This window comes from Palaemon carinicauda, chromosome 1, assembly GCF_036898095.1.
Source record: "Palaemon carinicauda isolate YSFRI2023 chromosome 1, ASM3689809v2, whole genome shotgun sequence".
In the NCBI taxonomy this organism is placed as follows: domain Eukaryota; kingdom Metazoa; phylum Arthropoda; class Malacostraca; order Decapoda; family Palaemonidae; genus Palaemon; species Palaemon carinicauda.
The window spans coordinates 116,858,205-116,880,704 of record NC_090725.1 but is presented as its reverse complement, the minus strand read 5'-3'; the positions used below and the strand labels follow the sequence as shown (position 1 = coordinate 116,880,704).

Here is a 22,500-nt window from a genome sequence, read left to right as displayed (position 1 = left end):
CTTGTTGTCCCTACGACTTGTCCCCTACCTTGCGAATTAGTTTTACAGCCCATGGTACTTAAATTTAGTATTCCTAGCCCTAGGACATAGTATCCCTACTCTGAAACTTAGTGTACTCGGCCCTAGGAGTTTCTGTCCCTACCCTTGTACTTAGTCCCCCTGACCTGGGACTTAGTGTCCCCTAGCTTGGGGATTATTGTCCCCTGAACTGGGACTTAGTGTTTCCAAGTCCAAGAGAACGAATATGAAGTACCTAGGTAGGTGACACTTTTTCCCCTACTCTGAGACTTGACGAGACTTATTGTCTCTTGCCCTGGGACTTAGTGGACCCAACCAAAACACTCTGTTCCCACTATCCTGGGATGAAGTGTCCTCTATTTGGAAATTAGTTTCCCTTACTGTGGGACTTAGTGTCCCTTACCCTGAAAAATAGTATCCCATGTCTTAGGATTTAGTGTCTCCTCCCTTGGACTTGGTGGCCCTTACCCTGGGACTTGGTGACTCTTGCCCTGGTAGATTAGAGAATTTTTAAATGGTTGGCTCATGTAGAAAGACAACAAGATGATATAATAGGGTTGTGGTGGGATGGTGATAGCGTCCTAGCCCCTGATTGCCAGACTGTGGTTTGAGTCCCGCTCAAACTCGTTGGTTCCTTTGGTCGCTGCAACCTCACCATCCTTCTTAGTAAAGAATGGGGCGCTTGGGGAGCCTATAGATCTAACTGCTGAGTCATCAGCAGCCATTGAATGGCCCTATTTGGTCCTAGCTTGGGTGTAGAGGGGGCATGGGTGCTGATCATATGTAATAAGGTCAGTAAGGCGCAACGTCGCTGTTGCTTGCCTCTGCCATCCATGAGCAAAATTTAAACTTTTAAACCTTTAAATGTGTGCATAATATATAAAAAAAAAAAAAGAATCGGTAAAAAAGCTATATTGGCTATGTAAGCTAGGCATTAGAAAAAGCGTCTCTTATCTTATCATGGCTTCAACATGCTGCTCATGAGGCCTCTTTGAAATTTTATGACGAAGCTTACTTGAGGGTACACTCAGGCACAATATTCTATCTCATTTCGCTTCCTCTTGTTATTTTGAAGTTTTTATAGTTTATTTATGAAAGATTTATTCTAAAGTGGTTATTGTTCTTAAACTTCTCTTGTAGTTTATTTTCTTATTTCTTTTCCTCACTGAACTATTTTCCCTGTTTAGGCCCTTGGGCTTATAGCATTCTGCTTTTCCAACTAGGGTGGTAGCTTGACAAATAATAATAATAATAATAATAATAATAATAATAATAATAATAATAATAATACATGAGTCAAGGGTTACACTATAAATGTGTAGTGATCTCTGTAATAATAATAATAATAATAATAATAATAATAATAATAATAATAATAATAATAATAATAATAATAATAATAAAAATAATAATAATAATCCATGGTTCAAGTGTTAAAGTATAAATGTGCAGTAATCTCAGTGCTGTTTTATTCTTAAACTTTTCATGTAGTTTATTTTCTTATTTCTTTTCCTCAATGAACTATTTTCCCTGTTTGGGCCCTTGGGCTTATAGCCTTCTACTTTTCCAGCTAAGGTGGTAGCTTCTCAAATAATAATAATAATAATAATAATAATAATAATAATAATAATAATACACGATTCAATGGGTAGAGTATAAATGGGATCTCTGTGTTGTTTTATTCTAGAAGCCATTTCACACATCCCACTCTTGAGCGAAAGGATTTAGTATATATGAATACTGATTTGCATATAGTCCATCAAAATAATTGACCAGAATAAAAACTCATAGCTTTGTGCTTACGTTCACAGATACTGGGATACATTTTGTACATTTCAATGTTATGTTTTTCGATAGTATTTGATCACCAAGTGAACAGACCTTTCAAATATATGAATGTCCCCATTTATGCTGTATATTTTATTACATTGACCATCCAGCTTAATCTCCAGTGATACTTTTGTTTTCATTATGTTGATCACCAAATTTAATTGCCATTTTATTTCATTATTATTATTATTATTAATATTATTATTATTAATATTATTATTATTATTATTATTATTATTATTATTATTATTATTATTATTATTATTATTATTATTATTACTAGCTAAGCTACAACCCTAGTTGGAAAAAAAGGATGCTAGAAGCCCAAGGGCCCCAACAGGGAAAATAGCTGTGAGGAAAAGAAACAAGGAAAAATAAAATATTTTAAGAACAGTAACATTAAGATAAATATTTCCTGTACAAATTATAAAAAATTAACAAAACAAGTGGAAGGAAAATAAGAGAGAATAGTGTGCCCGAGTGTACCATTAAGTAAGAGAATTCTAATCCAAGGCAGTGGAAGACCATGGTAGAGAGGCTTTGGCACTACCTAAGACTAGAGAACAATGGTTTGATTTTGGAGTGTCCTTCTCATAGAAGAGCTGCTTACCATAGCTAAGGAGTCTCTTCTCATTTACCAGTTTTCATCTCCATTTTCTGCATTACAAAAAAATGGTTCTATAAGAGAGTTGAGAAATAAGAAAAGGAAAATAACAACAATCTTTTACGAAATCGCTTTTTGTACTAAATACTGACTGGCTCTCGCAATATTGAGATGATTACAAGCACTATCTTCAGGGAAAAATAGCCCAGTGAGGAAAGAAAATAAGGATATAAATAAATGATGAGAACAAACTAACAATAATTCATTCTACAAACAGTAACAACGTCAAAACAGATATGTCATATTTAAACTATAAAAAGACTTATGTCACCCTGTTCAACATGAAAACATTTGCTGCAACTTTGAACTTTTGAAGATCTACTGATTCAACTAGCCGATTAGGAAAATCATTCCACAACTGGTCACAGCTGGAATAAAACTTCTAGAATACTGTGTAGTATCGAGCCTCATGATGGAGAAGGCCTGGCTATTAGAATTAACTCCTACCACCGGGTACCAAAGTTTTCGGCAGGTTTCAAAACATAATTTTTTAGATTAAGTTTCCACCTTTACGCTCATGGTTTCACAGATGTTTCCACAGTTAAAAATTTGCATAAAAAAAAACGGTAAAAATCCTGGAATAAATGTTTCCAGGCATTTACCGTTTTAATAACGAATATATTGACGTAAAGGGGTGATAATATGGTCAACAACCCGATAAAATAGTAGGGTAAAAATTACGGTCGCCTGTATTTTACTGAAATACGGCTGAAAGTAGTATATTTTCACGGAGAATTTCCGATTAAAATTTCTGATCAGATCCAGTGTGATAAGAGCATGAGTTTGTATTAATTGTTCAAAGGTTTAAAGACCGCTCATGAATGGCAGACGCTAGGGACAGTGATATTGCTCTATCGAGCAGGACAATGCCCTGGAGACTGGCCATATATACATATGATCAGTACAGAAGCCCCCTCTCCACCCAATTTGGAGCCAATGAAGGCCAGGCAATGGCTGCTGATGACTCAGCAGATACACATATAGGCTTCCCTAAGGATGGTGAGATTGCAGGGACCAAAGCACTAACGAATTTCAGCGGGACTCGAACCCCAGTCTAGCGTTCACCAGTCAAGGACGTTACCACATTAACCATATAATTTTTGTGCAAGCCTAATGATGCTTTTCTGTATCGATTTAAAAACGAAAATTGCATTAATGGTAAAGGACCCAATAACTCTCTAGCGGTAGTATCTCAACGGATGGATGGTGCCTTGGCCAAGAACAGTAACTATCAGGCAGAATGTTCATAGCCTCTGACCATGGCCTTCCACTGTCTTGGATTAGAGTTCACTTGCTTGGTGGGAAACTCGGGCATGCTGTTCTATTTTACTTCACTTGCTCTTATTTTAATGATTTTTTTATAGCTTATATGTGATGGATACTATTTAATGTTGTTACTGTTCTTGAAATATTTCATTTTAATATTTTATTCTTCTCTTGCAATTTATTCATTTCCTTGTTTTCTTTCTTTACTGAGCTATTTTTCCTTGTTGGAGCTCTTGGGCTTATAGCATCTTGATTCTCTAATTATTGTTATAGCCTAGCATATAATAATAATAATAATAATAATAATAATAATAATAATAATAATAATATTATTATTATTATTATTATTATTATTAATAATAATAATAATAATAATAATAATAATAATAATAATAATAATAATAACAACATATAAGTGAATATTATTTCACATGAATATAAAGGAACATAAACCACATGAAGAAAGATGTATGGTAGATTTTGAGGAAAAAAAAAAAAAAAAAAAAACTATGCTACAAAGCATTAACGTAAATGGAAAATACGTTTTCGATGGAAAAGGAAATGTTGGAGAATTTAGACATAAACTTTTACTGTCTTAGTCTCTTGACGAAAGAAGAAATTCGTCATGATACGGAGAGAGAGAGAGAGAGAGAGAGAGAGAGAGAGAGAGAGAGAGAGAGAGAGAGAGAGAGAGAGAGAGAGAGATACAAGGATTTTGGATGTATCACACTTTTTAGTCCATCCGCTGGAAGTCTATTCCACGTATGTGCTATCTTGTATGTAAAGAAATTGCCACATTGAGTGGTGTGTTGTATCTTTTCAATTCCAGTTTGTATCAGTTACCTCTGGGTTGATTTTTGCTAAGCGTGAATAGATTATTGTAATCTACATTTGTTATTCCTTTAAGCATTTTGAATATCGCTATTAACTGTCCCCCTAGTCGTCGAGTTTGTAGATCAAATACAAGAGAGAGAGAGAGAGAGAGAGAGAGAGAGAGAGAGAGAGAGAGAGAGAGAGAGAGAGAGAGAGAGAGAGATCTAACAGGACCGGGAAAGTTCAAATAGAGAATTACACGCCTGGATAAGTACAATGCAAAGGGCGCTAAATACCGTAAGACGTAGGGTGGTAAAGGCATTAATAACCACAGTTAACTTAGCACAACCAGGGGTGGATTAAGAAAGGGTCCCTCTTTTTATCTTTCAGCCGAGTGTGAGAACGAAATGTGAGATCATTCAGGCGGAATGGCATATATAAAAATCATATACAATTTGAGAGTGCCCAGACTTTCCTTATCTATATTTGTTGATGAACTGATAATACCCTGATAGAGTAAATTCTAAGTATTATAAAATTGTAAAAAATAGTACCCTCGCCTTGAACGCCTATTGACGCAAAGGGCCTCGGTTAGATTTCACCAGTCGTCTCTATCTTGAGATTCTAATTCAATACTTCTCCATTCATCATCTCCAGTTCACGCTCTATAATCCTCAGCCACGTAGGCATGGAGCTTCCAACTCTTCTGAGATTGATATACTAATATAATTCTATTATTCAATCTCAATGCAAATCTATTGCCCTTTACTAGCTATTCTCTTAGATCAAATGTACCTCCTGATGAGTAAACATTATTATTATTATTATTATTATTATTATTATTGTTGTTATTATTATTATTATTATTATTATTATTATTATTATTATTATTATTATTATTGTTATTATTATTATTATTATTATTATTATTATTATTATTATTATTATTAGGAGAAAACATTATTATTACTATTATCATTATTATTACTTGATAAGGAACAACCCCAGTTGGAAAAGAAAGATGCAATAAGCTTTGGGGCTCCAACAAGGAAAATAGCCCAGTGAGGAAAGGAAACAAGGAAAAATAAAATAATCTAACAACAGTAACAACATTAATATAAATATTTCCTATATAAACTATGAAAACTTTAACATAGCAAGAGGAAGAGAAATGAGATAGAATAGTGTGCCCGAGTGTACCCCTCAAGCAAGAGAACTCTAACCCAAGACAGTGGAAGACCATGGTACAGAGGCTATGGCACTACCCAAGACTAGAGGACAGTGGTTTGATTTTGGAGTGTCCTTCTCCCAGAAGAGATGCTTACCATAGCTTAAGAGTCTCTTCCACCCATACCAAGAGGAAAGTAGCCACTGGACGCAGTAGTTAACCCCTTGGGTGAAGAAGAATTGTTTGGTAATCTCAGTGTTGTCAGGTGTATGTGGACAGAGGAGAATCTGTAAAGAATAGGACAGATTATTCGGTGTATGTATAGGCAAAGGGAAAGTGAACCGTAACTAGAGAGAAGGATCCAATGTAATACTGTCTGGCCAGTCAAAAGACCCAATAACTCCTTAGTGGTAGTATCTCAACGGGTGGCTGGTGCCCTGGCTAACCTATAGGGTTGTAGCTTAGCAAGTAATATTAATAATAATATTACAACCAACAACAATAACAACAACATCAAATGCAGCTGTTTCTAGTCTACTGCAAATCAAATGTCTCAGACGTTCATAGCCATGTCTGGGGTTCGGTTACTTTTCATCATAATGCTGACCACTGCTGACTGGTGGAAGGTGGGAGATTTTTGTCTGATAGCTCATACCAAACCAACCTAGTATGGGTGGCCCTGAATAGTATAGCTTTGCTGATCATGCCAATACACAAACCCTTTCACAATGTGTGTGTGTGTATTTATATATATATATATATATATATATATATATATATATATATATATATATATACACATATATATCTATATATATATATATATATATATATATATATATATATATCTATATCTATATCAATATCTATCTATCTATCTATATATATATATATATATATATATATATATATATATATATATATATATATATATATATATATATGTATATATATATATATATATATATATATATATATATATATATAGGTAGGGTATTTTATATCAGAGCACTAGATAACAAATGATTTTGGCTCCCTAACATTTTAATTGCTCAAATGTTAAGATTAAGATCTATATAGTATGGTGTGCATTTATCAATCAGATTTTAAGAATTGTTCTTTTTAACCAATATCATAATATAATAAGTTATTTTTATAATAGTAAGTAGCTCCTTAATTCTCAACTCTCTTCAAATATTATGAGGTTTCGATAAACTAGCGAAGATATAAAGGCTTCAGCAAGATATTTAACTCTGTATTTGAAGTTTTTGAATCACTCTACAATGAAATAATTATCATAAGGAATCCATGTTAAAAAATAAAATTTAATGCCTAATTCTTTTAGTTCTTATTTTCTCCAGTGAAAAAATTTCATCATCATCTCCTACGTCTTTTGAGGTAAAGGGCCTCGGTTAGATTTCGCCAGCCGTCTGTATCTTGAGATTTTAATTCAATACTTCTCCATTAATCATCTTCGACTTCCCGCTTCATAGTCCCTCAGCTATGAAGGCCTGGGGTCTTCCAACTCTTCTATTACCTTCTGGAGCCCAGTTAAATGTTTGGTGAACTAATCTTTCTTCGGGAGTGCGAAGAAAATGTCCAAACCATCTCCATTAAAATAATTAAATTTAATGATTTCTAAAGCCGGACTTAAGGAAAAGCCAATGGCCCCTCTTTACAGTTAAACCAACCTTCAAACATTCCAAAATTCAAATTGCTATTTAAGGTCCCACACGAAAAAAATCTTTTGAAATCAAAAGAATTTAATTTAATGATTTCTAAAGCCGGACTTGAGGTAAAGCCAATGGGTCCTCTTTACAATTAAACCAACCCTCAATTATTACAAAATTCAAATTGTCATTTCAGGTCCCCCAGGAAAAAATCTTTTGAAATCCAAAGAATTTAATTTAAAGATTCCTAAAGCCGGACTTAAGGAAAAGCCAATGGCTCCTCTTTACAATTAAACCAACCTTCAAACATTTCAAAATTCAAATTGCCACTTCAGATCCCACACGAAAAAAAATCTTTTGAAATCAAAAGTATTTAATTTAATGATTTCTAAAGCCGGACTTAAGGGGAGCCCAATGGCCATTCTTTACACTTAAACCAACCTTCAAACATTCCAAAATTTCAAATCATTTTAGGTACCACACGAAAAAAAATCTTTTGAAATCCGAAGAATTTAATTTAATGTTTTCTGAAAACGGAATTTAGGGAAAGCCAATGCCTACTATTACAGTTTAAACCAACCCTCAAACATTCCAAAATTCCAATTGTTATTTCAGGTCCCCCACGAAAAAAAAATCTTTTTAAATCAAAAGACTTTAATCTAATAATTTCTAAAGCCAATGGTCGCTCTTTACAGTTAAACCAACCCTCAAACATTCCAAAATTAAAATTGTTATTTCAGATCCCCTAAAAGAAACACCTTCAAATGGTGTCTCAGCAACTTCAACAACACCTGGGGTCTGTCTTTAATTCTACTCTTTATCCCTGGCCTCAATTACTTTGCACCCTTACATTCATCAATTATTCACAGACATTTTGTCATTCCTTACTGATGTCTTAAGGGACATGTGTCCCTTTGTCGTGAAAGGATGTTGTTTTGTTTCTCTCTCTGTGCGCTGGTGGAGGTACGTCTTCCTTTACACTCATTTCCGAAGACGATTTGATTATTCAAATGCTCCTCGACTATCTTCTACGGAACTGGGAATTTTCGTCCTTTTATAGAATTGCTTCCATGCATTTATTTATTATTCTCTCTCTTTACACACAAGATACATATGTACATATATTATAGTATATATACATATATAGGTATGTTATTTGGACATGTTACTGAACGTTTAAACCATTAGAATACATTTTATTTGTTATAAAAGTATTTTATAAAAAATAGTATTTTCCCCTCAAGCTGATTATTATAGTCTAATCCAAGGCTTCCGAACTTCTTTGTTCTTTTGTACCCCTTGGGCATTTTTATAGATTCCTGTATGCCCCTAAAATTAAGGATAAAACAGAGAAATAATGAATTTCATGTCATCATATCCTCCTACGCCTATTGACGCAAAGGGCTTTGGTTAAATTTCACCAGTCGTCTCTATCTTGAGCTTTTAATTCAATACTTCTCCATTCATCATTAGGCATCAATGACCTTAGATTTCAGGATGCCAGAAAACCTCAAATCAATCACTAAATCAATCAATCACGCTTCATAGTCCTCAGCCATGTAGGCATGGTCTTCGAACTCTTCTGAAATTGATATGGCGCTAAGACGTAGTCTATTCATTATAAATATATATGTATGTACATAGGATAAATGTTTAACATTTAGACGTGTCTTTCATATTTAAATAACCATATTTCATAAACCTCCTAATATCTGGATTCTCCCTACCTTGGGATCAGAGACCCAAGAGGAATCAACTCATAGATAATAGCTTCTGGTCGGTCGGGGAATCGAACCCGGGCCTAATAAACTGAGATGACAGTGACATACCATCTTTGTGGCTAGATGGTATGTCACTGTTATCTCAGTTTCTTGGGCCCGGATTCGATTTCCCGTCCGACTAGAAGCTATTATATTTGAGTTGATTCCCCCTAGCCCCCCCCCCCCCCCCCCCCACCCCCACGTCTTGGGTCTCTGTCCCGAGGTAGAGAGAATCCAGATATCAGGTTTATAATATATGGATTGTTTGAGTATGTATATATGTATAATTTTATGTATTCACATACATATGTCATCGTCATAACATTACTAGTCTCCCACAGAACAAAAGGCCTCAGACTTGTCCTTCTGCTCCCGTCTGTTATTCTTATAGTCCATCCATTGCCTATTGTCCTGCCCACGTCCATTTATTTTCCTTTCATGTAGTTTGAATATTATACATATATCTATCTATCTATCTATCTATCTATCTCTGTATCTATCTCTATATCTATCTATCTATTTATCTATTTACCTATCTATCTATCTATCTATATATGTGTGTATATATACATATATATATATATATATATATATATATATATATATATATATATATATATATATATACTCATATATTTATATATATATATATATATATATATATATATATATATATATATATATATATATATATATATATATACAGTATATACACAGAGTGTATACATATATTTATATATATAAATATATATATAAATATATATATACACATATATATACATATATATATATATATATATATATATATATATATGTATATATATATATATATATATATATATATTCATAATTAGCATTATTAGCAATATTCAGACTCATTAGGCATTAACCAGCGGAGATACATGAAAGTCGGATTTTGTCTGTCAGCTGATTTCGTATTATTGTCATAATGTTTCGAATCTTCCATAATTTATAGTCACCACACACCTGCCTTTCCTCATTATCCACAAAATGGAGAATCCTATAAATATCTGAAACTGTATCTCTGTTCGAACACTTAGGAAGCAACTGTATGTATAAATGAATGTCAGATGATCGACAGCCTACAGCACAATTACTATTACTATTAGTAATTACTAAGCTACAACCCTAGCTGGAAAAGCAGAATGCTATAAGCCCAGGATCTCCAACAGGGAAAATAGCCCAGTGAGGAAAGGAAACAAAAAAAAATATTTCAAGAATAATATTAAAATAAATATTTCCTATATAAACTATAAATACTTTAACAAAACAAGAGGAAGAGAAATTAGATAGAATAGTGTGCCCGAGTGTACCCTCAAGCAAGAGAACTCTAACCCAAGATAGTGGAAGACCATGGTACAGAGGTTATAGCATTACCCAAGACTAGAGAACGATGGTTTGATTTTGGAGTGTCCTCCTAAAAGAGCTGCTTACCATAGCTAAAGAGTCTCTTCTACCCTTACCAAGAGGGAAGTACGGATGAATACCATTTGGATTTGCACCTACTAAAGCCTCCATTTCAAATCTGTTTACTTTCACAAAGATGATAAGCTTCACGTTTCTCCAAAAGAACACCTCTACAATAATCAGAGAATGAAGGATTGTCCGTTTTGTGTTTTTCTACCCGAGAAAAGATACTTCTGCTAAGTACATTGAAAAGAATTTAATTTGAGAGAAGTACAGGGTCATTACCTATATACTATTGAGATAAATTCAAATGAGAAAGATCACTCAACTTCGTTGGAGGAGGTAATTACACAAAAGCAAACTTGTCCATTATGATAACAATAACAATATACATATATGTGTACAGGAAAAAATAACGATAATCCATACTCTAGCTCATCAGGATATAAATGAAGCACCATGCAAGGTATCATCTTTAACCGATCCCACCTGTCTGATGTGATATGAGCCCAGCCCAGGTGGCATATTTACCTCCGCCAACAAAGATAGAAGGAGGTTATGTTTTTGCCCCTGTTTGTGTATTTGTTTGTGTTAGTTTGTGAACAGGTTCCCATGCACAATTTTAATCGCGGACTAATGAAATTCTCAGGAATTAACTTTTCTGTAAAAAGCAGGCAATGATTAAAATTTGAAAGGATAAGGTTAAAGGTCAAGGTCACGGTTGAGCAAAATGTCCAATTCATGTAATCAGCCATAAGTTTGGACATCGTTGTCAGGGAGACTTCAAACTTGGTTCATATTTCAGTGTATGAACATCACTGCCAATCAATACATGTTAAGGTCAAAGGTTAACGTCAAGAACGAGCAAAAGGTCTATAAATAAGCTGCCATGGTGGAGGTCTGCACCCTACTGAATGCCCCTCTATTTTTCTAATGTGTTTTGTTCTGCAAATGTTTGTATGTATATTTCTGCTATCATTATACCATATATATTGTGAACATCTTTATCAAATAATCAGTCCACTTGACGATGTTCTCTAGAAGAAGCTAGTCATGATTCATTTAATATTTTCACTTTTCCTTGTGGTTTGTTGAATCTGAGCAACACGTGGTCCTTTGCGTTTTATGCATATATATATATATATATATATATATATATATATATATATATATATATATATATATATATATATATACTGTATACATATACACATACACACATATATATCTATATAATTGCTATTATATATGAGTAAATACATTGTATATATATATATATATATATATATATATATATATATATATATATATATATACACATATATATATATATATACATACATCTATATATATATATATATATATATATATATATATATATATATATATATATATATATATATAATGTGTGTGTGTGTGTGTGTGTGTGCGCGCCCGTATGTGTGTGTTTCCTTAAAAGAAACTATCACAGTGAACAACGCTAATTCAAAACATCTAAAATTTCTTTTTATTGTCTCAAAACATCGTATATCAATAAGTGCACAAAATACATCCTACTCTTAGTAAAAATATTCTCTCTCTCTCTCTCTCTCTCTCTCTCTCTCTCTCTCTCTCTCTCTCTCTCTCTCTCTCTCTCTCTCTCTGACTTCCTTTCATGCGAGTTGTAATTTTAAAAGTAAATATTGGAATCATACAGAGGATTAGTATCTTGTTGATCACACGGAAGCTGAATTCAAGTATTTTTCTTGAAAATAAGCCCGGTAGTCTTCTCAAGATGAGGGAATTAAAATACTATTAATTAAATTGATCATATCGATAATTTATCAAAAAGAATGCAATGTTTCTTCCTGGAAACTGATAGATATTGTAATGGGGTGTACATACTTTACAACCATATTTTTTTACTACGATCATTTTCGAGATTATAATTTTCAAATTAAAATAAGCACTGTTACATGCTGATGAGTTTAAACAGAGCTCCAAAAAATTAAATATAATGACCTTGCAATTAACAATGAAAAAACACTTGTTAGTAATATCACAATTGTTTTCTGTCAACTTTATCGAATCTACAGTTTTTTTTTTTTTTTTAAATTCTGTAAAATGTAGGAAAACGAAGGAATATTGTCTTGTGTGCATTTAATTGATAAACATCTATCTAAAGAAATGTTTGTAAATAATGTTGTTGAACTGAAGTGTTTTCAGAGTTTAGCATTGGGTTTAACACTCACATGCATCTTTTGCGAACACTCAAATTTATATAGGTTTACGAAGAGCTTTCAAAACACTAGAGGTATTTAGCATATTTAAACACCGTTTCTTTATGTGTCCTTTCAGGAATATTATCACGTGATGATACTTTCCTATTTCTGTTTTTTTCGCATTACTTCGCAGCTAAAGAGTTGTGGTGGTTGATGTGGTAACGTCCCTGACTGGTGAACGACAGACTTAGGTTCGAGTCTAGCTCAAACTTATTAGTTTCTTTGGTCGCTGCAACCTCACCCTCCGTATGAACTAAGGATGGGGGTTGGTGGGAGCCTATAGGTCTAACTGCTGAGTCATCAGCAGCCATTGCCTGGCCCTCCTTGGTCTTAGCTTGGGCATTGTCCTGCTCGATAGGGTAATGTCACTGTTCCTTGCCTCTGCGATTCATGAGCGGCCTTTAAACCTTTAAGGCAATCCTGACATCATGTGTAACTCAAAGTCTTTACGAATCTTTTTATTGTAGTTGAATCATTAGAACTTCAAAAGGCTGACATAAGTCTTTTTATAGTTTATATATGATAAATCTATTTTAATGTTACTTTTTTTAAATATTTTATTTTAATTGTTCATTATTTCTCTTATTTCCTTATTCCCTTTCTTCATTTGGCTATTTTTCCCTGGTGGAGCCCTTGGGGTTATAGCATATTGCTTTTCCAACTGAGGTTATAACTTAGCTAGTAACAACAATAATAATAATAATAATAATAATAATAATAATAAAAAATAACAATAATAATAATAATAATAATAATAATAATAATAATAATAGTATGCATTCATAATCTAAATCCCTTATCAGCCCTTCTTTTGCACGTCAACATTCAAACCTTGTTCTTAGAAGACTTTACCAATTACATTAATCCCTTGTAGAATATATCTCGATTCAATGTTATCCTACTGAGGAAAATCTATATTCCTTATTTTCGTTAACCTTTTTTCTTTCAAAACACAGTTTGCTATGCTAGGTTTATTCAGGTATACAGTTTTCTTTCCTGAGTCCATCAAAAGTGTTTACTTAGAGAGAGAGAGAGAGAGAGAGAGAGAGAGAGAGAGAGAGAGAGAGAGAGAGAGAGAGAGATTTGGTTTCTCGATAGTTTGCAAGCATATGCATTTTGGCTTTCTAAAACCCTACGTCATTGTTGCACGGTCTAGATTTTCTATACATAAATACAATACATAAGAGAGAGAGAGAGAGAGAGAGAGAGAGAGAGAGAGAGAGAGAGAGAGAGAGAGAGAGAGAGAGATTTGGCTTCTCGATAGTTTGCAAGCATATGCATTTTGGCCTTCTAGAACCCTACGTCATTGTTACACGGTCTTGATTTTCTATACATAAATATAATACATAAGAGAGAGAGAGAGAGAGAGAGAGAGAGAGAGAGAGAGAGAGAGAGAGAGAGAGAGAGAGAGAGAGAGAGAATTATATTTCTCAATAATTCACAAGCATATGAATCTTGGCTTTCTAAAACCCTACGTCAATTTTGCTAGGTCTTGATTTTCCATACATAAATATAATACATGAGAGAGAGAGAGAGAGAGAGAGAGAGAGAGAGAGAGAGAGAGAGAGATTCTGTCTTAAATCATTGGAGTAATTCATTGCTTATTAATCTACTTAAAATTTTCGTAGTCGCGAATTGAAGAAACTGCCAGCCTGAGCAGATTTTACTCTCCTGAGATGCAGATGTGCAGTAGAAAGCAACCTTAAGAGGAGAGAACCAAGATTGATGTAGTGAATTGTTAGGATTTGGGTAATCCACCTTCCTGACAATGGTCGTAGTTTTGCACAATTCCCAGACCTCATTTATGGAAAGCCTCTTATCTAGGGACTAGGCCTAGGTCTTCATCCGATTTTTCCTCCCTATTTTTGGGAGTCTCTACTCCCCCTGTGAGATAGAGGGTTGGCGTGTGGGGGAGGAGGGGGAGGGGAGAATTTAATAGATTTTGAGAAAGTATCGCTCAGCTTTGCACTAAACTCCAAATTCTAAAGAGGCAATTTCAAGAGATCTACGTCGTACAATTAATTTTCTCTTGAAAATTTTCGTCCAATTTCTTCTCGTATTTAATTCTGTTATATTTTGACGTTTGCATTCTTTTCACATGATATATTTATATACAGTAATTCATAATATTCAAAGGTCAATATAATTCTTAAAGCCGCATAAATATATCTCTTGAAAATCTCGTAGCTGTTTTTTGACTTTTCAGAATGGCGAGGCTTCCAGGTCAGCTTCCAGGTCATCTCGATTGCATTGCTACTTGCTAAGCTACAACCCTCGTTGGAAAAGTAGGATGCTATAAGCCCGGGGGCTCCAACAGGGAAATTGCCCCAGTGAGGAAAGGAAACAAGGAAAATGAAATATTTGAAAAAAGTAACATTAAAATAAATATTTCCTATATAATCTATAAAATTTTAACATAACAAGAGGAAGAGAAATAAGAGAGAACAGTGTGCCCGAGTGTATTCTCAAGCAAGAGAACTCTAACCAAAGACAGTGGATGACCATGGTACAGGGGCTATGGTACTACCCAAGACTTAGAGAACAATGGTTGGATTTTGGAGTGTCCTTCTCCCAGAAGAGCTGCTTACCATAGCTAAATAGTCTCTTCTATCCTTACCAAGAGGAAAGTGGCCAATAAACAATTACAGTGCAGTAGTTAACCCCTTGGGTGAAGAAGAATTGTTTGGTAATCTCAGCGTTTTCATGTGTCTGAGGACAGAGGAGAATACGTAAAGAATAGGCCAGGCTAATCGGTGCATGTGTAGGCAAAGGGAAAATTAACCGTAACCAGAGAGAAGGAGCCAATGTAGTTTTGTCTGGTCAGTCAAAGGACCTGATATCTCTCCAGCGGTAGTATCTCAACGGGTGACTGGTTTGTTATCAACAAACGTAAACAATTGCAATTTCGCAGAAGTAAAAACGTTCGAGTATTTGATGTTTGGATCGAGTCGGTTCCGAGAAAAAGGTCCTCCATATATAAACTATGAAAGGAGACTTATGTCATAGAAATTATATGAGACAGTATGCCCGAGTGTACCCTCAAGCAGGAGAACTCTAATCAAAGACAGCGAAAGACATAAAAGATGGTATTTTCCAGATAAAGAGCTCAATAAATCTTTTCTTCTTCATACTGCAATGCTTTTATTCAGTATGATTAAATTAAGAATCCTTTATTTTCCATTTGCCTCTTTACCTTTTGTTTTACACTTTAGAAAACCACATGACCTTATGCGTATGTATGTATGTATGTATGTATATATGAGTTTCTATATATATATATATATATGTATGTATATATATATATATATATATATATATATATATATATATATATATATATATATATATATATATATATATTTATATATATATATGTATATATATATATATATATATATATATATATATATATATATATATATGAGTATATATATATGAATATATATGAATATATTGCCATACCTGCGGTACTAAGCACTCTGAATTACTCATATCATGTATCTATTAAAATGTCGCCGCACGAGGCACTGTACGGTATCCCAGATAGAACGCCTTTCCATGTATTAATGCCTACAACCAATTTATCAAATCCTCTAAAGGATATTATGAATGAAAGCATAAGTCGATATAATATCCTTCGAAAGAATCTAGGAGAATCACAAATCATAATGAAAAGGAATCATGATAAAATAGCGAAGCCAACTAAAACATATACCATGGGTGATAAGAAATACATACAAGTATATGTACGCCAAGGACTCAATTACAAACTGACAACTAAGTTTGAAGGCCCGTTTAACATTTTAGAAATATTAACGGCCAATAGATTTAGAGTTCAAAACGTATCCCAACCTACTGATGAGAGAATCGTACCATAGGCTCACATAAAAAATTAAAAGAAGGGAGAAGGAAGTGAGGGATATTTTTGTATCTATGAAACTTGTATAATATTTGTATGTAAAAAAAAAATTTTTTTTAAAACAGGAGTAATTACATATATTTTACTCATTGCATGTTTCCAATATGAATCTTTTATTGTTAGGAGTGATATTGTTCGTTCAGACATTTTTTTCGTGTGGGAAGAGCTCTAAAACTAAAATTATAGATTTCAAATATGGCACTATTGTAGAGAGAACAGAAGACGTTTTCATTACCGCAAGCAATATAGTTACAGAAGTAGATATGCAAGCGATTTTCCTCCCAGAGGATGACGTCATTAACCTAAAGAGCGACCTGTCGAGGTTCGCTGTTTCGTTAAATGAAATGCACCAACGTCTTTTTCCTTTTAATACAGAGACTTCGCTTGCACCAACATTAAGCGTTGCAGAAATGTTATCATACGACTTGCAAAATAAAACCGACGAGGCAGAAGCTCTGGCTCGCGATCTACTGATGTGGACTGTGCGACACAATAACCTTGAAAGACATAACCCGTTTATTTTTGCTGCACAAAACATCTTTGGATCTGTTGCAAGTTTAGGCGTAGGACTTTCAAATCCTCTTAAAATCAGTGATCAAAATAAGAGAATTGAGTTTTTAGAACACGAAAACAAACTAGTTTTATCAGAACTGCGGAATCAATTAACATCAATTAATCAAATAATGAGCTTGGTGAACGAACATTCTAGTAATATCGGTCAGATTATGGAAGTACAAAACTTGCTGGCAACAATAACGTATTATGATTCAAAAATAGATCATATCCGTACTAAAATTTCACATTTTATTGAGAAATCAAAAGACTATACGGAAGCTATTAAGTTAGCAGCTTAGGGCATATATATATATACATATATATATATATATATATATATATATATATATATATATATATATATATATATATCCATGGAGCATGTACGTACCAGGAATCTATATCTTGTGCACAATCATATCAATTTTAATGTATCTACAGTATATCTTTACCAAGGTAACAAATATTCTTAATCAGTTACTAATGAACAATAATATCAATTATAATATGTCTAAATCTTTAACAAAAGTAACAATTATTCTTAAACAGTTGCCCTTGATCATGTTTAAATTATATATCTCCACAGGGTAACAACTATTCTTTAACAAGTTACCAATTAATGTATACATGTTCAGTTTTGTTTGTGGTACCTCATAATCATTTACTAGCATTATGCCATATATAGCATATATATATCTGTATTTTCCATGCATTTTTCTTTATTTATGACTATGTCTGTTAGGTATGTCTTTTTTTTACATATTCTTTTTTGCATATTCTTCCTTAATCACTTGTTTATGGCTATGATTAAATATATATCCAGTCACACTCCTAGGAAACATATTTTAACGTAACCTTTAATGTTCAATGCTTGGATGGTAGCTGTCCGAGCTAATGTAATGTATTACATTTTTATATACAGTTAAATTCCATATATGTAAATATTATATATACATATAATTATAATATATATATATATATATATATATATATATATATATATATATATATAAAATATATACATTCCTACTTCCCATCAACCATGTAGGTCTGGGACCTCCAGCTCTCCTAGTGCCTTGTGGAGCCCAGCTGAACATTTGGTGAACATATCTCTCTTGGAGAGTGCGAAGAGCATGCCCAAACCATTTCCATCTATCCATCATAATGATCTCATCCACATATGGCACTCGAGTAACCTCTCTTATATTTTCATTTCTAATCCTGTCCTGCCATTTATCTCCCAAATATCCTTCTGAGGGCTTTGTTCTCAAATCTACTAAATCTATTGGGGATTGTTTCCTTGACATACCATGACTTGTGTCCATAGAGTAACACCGATCTCACTAAATTGATATATAGTCTTGATTTTTACATGTAATTTCAGGAGAATATATTTCCAAATTTTACTTAACCCAGCCATTGTCTGGTTTGCTTTTTTCAATCTTTCACTAAACTCTAATTCTAAAGTCCTTGTATTGGAGATCATATTTCCTAAATACTTAATGATACTACCTCATTAATCCTTTCTCCTTCCAATGATAGTTCATCTTCCATTACATACTCTGTTCTCATCATCCCTGTCTTTCTTCTATTTATCTTCACCCCATCTCATGTAATATTTCATGCATTATGGTAAGCAAGCATTACAAGTCCTGTTGTGTTCTGCTAACAAGGACAGCATCATCATCATACTCTAGGTCCGCTAAAGTCCTATCAGCAATCCAGTCATTCCTTCCCCACCATATCCGCCTGATCGACACATTACAAAATCCTTGAGGCGGATAAACATCTTAGGTGACAACACCTTCTCTTGGAGTACTCCGCTGTTCACTGGAAATTCATTTGATAAGACTCCTTTAACATTAACTTTGCACTTGTTATGCACATGAACAGACTTAATGAAATTTACATATTTAAGAGGAATTCCATAATAATGCAGGACTCTCCATAAAATTGGCCGGTGCACTCTGTCAAAGTCTTTTTCAAATGCCATCAAAAGTCGATTTCTATATTTTACGAATTGCTGTACATGTCTTAAAAGGAAAGTTTGGTCAGTGCAACGTCTACCTTTTCGAAATCCTTTTTGTCCATCTCTCAGCTTTTCATCAATATATCTCTCAAGTCTCTTTAGAATAAGCATACTACATATTTTCATAACAACTGACCTAAGTGTTATGCCTCTGTAATTGCTATCAGTCAGGTCTCCCTTTCTTTTGCCATTTTCACCAACACTCCTAACTCCCATTTATCAGGTTTTGCCTCTTCATGCCACATTCTACAAAATAATCTTGTAAGTACTCTGGGAGTCACATCATTTTCGGTTAGTATCATCTCGGCAGTATTCCATCATATCCAGGGGTTTTTCATCTCTTTAGTGTTTTGAGGATAGGTTCTACTTCAAACACTGAATTCATTCAGGGGCACTTCAAGGTCTTCATCAGCTTCAGGTATATCAATCAAAGGATTCCCTTCATATCTCCCATTCATAATCTCACTAAAGTGTCTTTCTTCATCTTCTGTTGTTATAAGAGATCCATCTCTCATTTTGATGGGTAAATACTTCTTCTTTGCCCTCATAGAGATTTCATTGATAATTCTATGAGCAATTCTTACACCATAGCGACTTCCTGAATTCACAGCTTTGTCAGCCTCATCTACTTTATTGTCTAAATATTCTCTCCAGTCATTCCTAGCTTTTATTTTGACCTCACTATCAATACTGAATACCTAGCATGCTCTACAATGTAATTTTCATTAATTCCTCGAAAACTTTCAACAATCAATTTGTGGTTTTGTCTCCTTTTTACAGTATCTCAAGTATCATTTGATATTCATGGCTTTCTCCTTGTAACTGTCCCAAGACTTCACTACCTACTGACTGATATATATTCTTAATATCACACCATTCTTCATTAATTGTCTGCTCTTTGTCTCTTAAAATCTCGAAGATTGCAAATCGTTTCTTATATTCAATTGCAAATATTTCTCTGTGATCTTCAAAAAGTTTAGTTGTATGATACCTATATATTCTATCTACCTTTCTGTTGGGTGCTTTCAGTACTCTGTTCTTATGAGAACAAGCACACAGTATAGCACTGAGACTTGCCCACTACTGGTAGTCGGTTCTTATGAAGATGAGGAGAGACACAACCAGTAGGAATAAAGTCCTCTGACCTCCTTTCCTAATCCTTAACATTCGCTTTTTCTCTACTTCTTCAGAAGAGTGGGAAGCAATGAGAGCTTTCTTAATTAGAAAAGTCCTACCCGAACAGAAGGAAGATGTCACTGAAGTACAGGATGACTGATCGGAACAAGTTTCACGAGACACCCACTGGTTCCTTCACATGTTTATATTGGTTAAGTAGTACCATACCAAGCTTAACTCTGGAATGATTTAGGGTACTACAGTAGGTATGGGAGGGTGAACTCCTTCTGCTGGTCTAGGTCTTTTACAAGGCAAGCATGAGCACTACAGGTCAGGGATTTGGCAGCCGCTATCATCTCTCTACTGCCCCAGGATATTTCTAAGACCTTTTGTTGAGTGTATTGCCACTTTTTATCGATTCAGCAATGACAGTAAGGATAAAGGGATCCAATGCACAAGAAGCGGTCTGAGAGAGGTCTCCAGGCTTCTACAGTGGAGAAGTTGACAGGCGATCAACCTTCCCCCTCTCTCCCTTGAAGGAATTTGCTCTACAGTTTCCATTACAGGTATAATGACAAGCAGATTGCCACCAAAGGAGAGGACTTCTTACTTGTTCTGACCTGTAGGCCATGTATTTTCAGGTGACATTCACTGATTGAGCAGAAAGGGCCTCCATTTTGTCCTCAATGATGTGGTGCATCAGGTCAAAGGCTTGTACTTCAAACTATCCACCTCTCCACTGGTGTTCACACCTCTCCACTGGTGTTCACACCTCTCCACTGGTGTTCACACGAGTCTTGGCCAGGATCATCTAATCTTGACGATTAGATGACCCTGTTTTTTTTTTCAGGAAAATGGTGCTCTAGGATCGAGACAGACCATAATCTCTGGATCATTGTCAATTGGAAGAAGCCTTATGTCAAGGCCATGAGAATGACGGAGTAACTTGAGATTTTCATAGATTCGGTAGCAGCGGCAGTCTTTCAACATTTATAGGCATGTCAGTGGCAAGGTCTTCTAAAACATCTTTAATCACGTTAATCATTGGAAAAACACTTTCCCCATAGTCCCCTCCACCAACAGCATCACTGGTCACTTGCCACTGACCCTGGCCAATAATGGGTTCGGTTGAATACAGCAAGTGTGGGGGGGGGGGGGTTTAAGAGGTGGATGGTTGACAGAAACCCCACCAGGGGAGTCTCTCGTCTTCCCTCCTACGAAGATGCCATTGTTCACGGTGGGGACACATTTCTCAGGGACGATACCATCTCAGGATTGTGTCCGAAGAAGTGAAAGTCTGCAGTACAACCTCCTTGAATTAAGAACCACACTTTTTGGTCTGAAAGCTTTATAGAATGATGAGGTCGACACAACCATAGTTGCCTCCATCAACAAGAAAAAAGGTCTGCTCCATAGGACATTTGCAAGTTGGCATGGCAGACACACCTTGAATGTTCGACATTGCACTGAGACTGGCAGCAATATACAAGGGGAATGTATTAGCGAGCATGCTCAACTACTGAGGCTAGGTAGTAGGGGTAGATGGTTCCTTCTAACAGATGTAGCAGAAAACTTCTTGCCCTTTTTGATTCCCCAATGATCGACTTATTCACCACACACCTGAATAAGAAACTTTCAGTGTTCTGTGTTATAATCCAAACTAGACAACAGTGATTGAGGACACATTCTAACTTTCCGGATGTTTACACTGTTTTACCATTCTATCTTTAATTCGTTGGGTTACCTAAAGTGTTGTAGACCAAAAATGTCAGGATGACCCTGGCAGCTTTCAAGGTACCACAAACCAAATAATTCAATATCTGCTGATGCTTCTCATTGGGGCCCAAGTGGCCCAATTTTTTTTGTCAGACCTACCTGCAGGGATTCCACAATTCTGAGGTGTCTCTTTCACCAAGCAGAGCTGTTATCCAGCATCCAGTTTGAACATAAGGTTTTCCCGAGAAACGCCAGAGAGATGTCTTGATATCTGAGCAGATCCCATA

General features: G+C 34.6%; 1 pseudogene; it reads left to right on the top strand.

The window, feature by feature from the left end:
- The window catches only part of LOC137656261 (toll-like receptor 2), a 98,542-nt pseudogene that overhangs the window by 75,392 nt on the left and 650 nt on the right, over nucleotides 1–22,500 (top strand).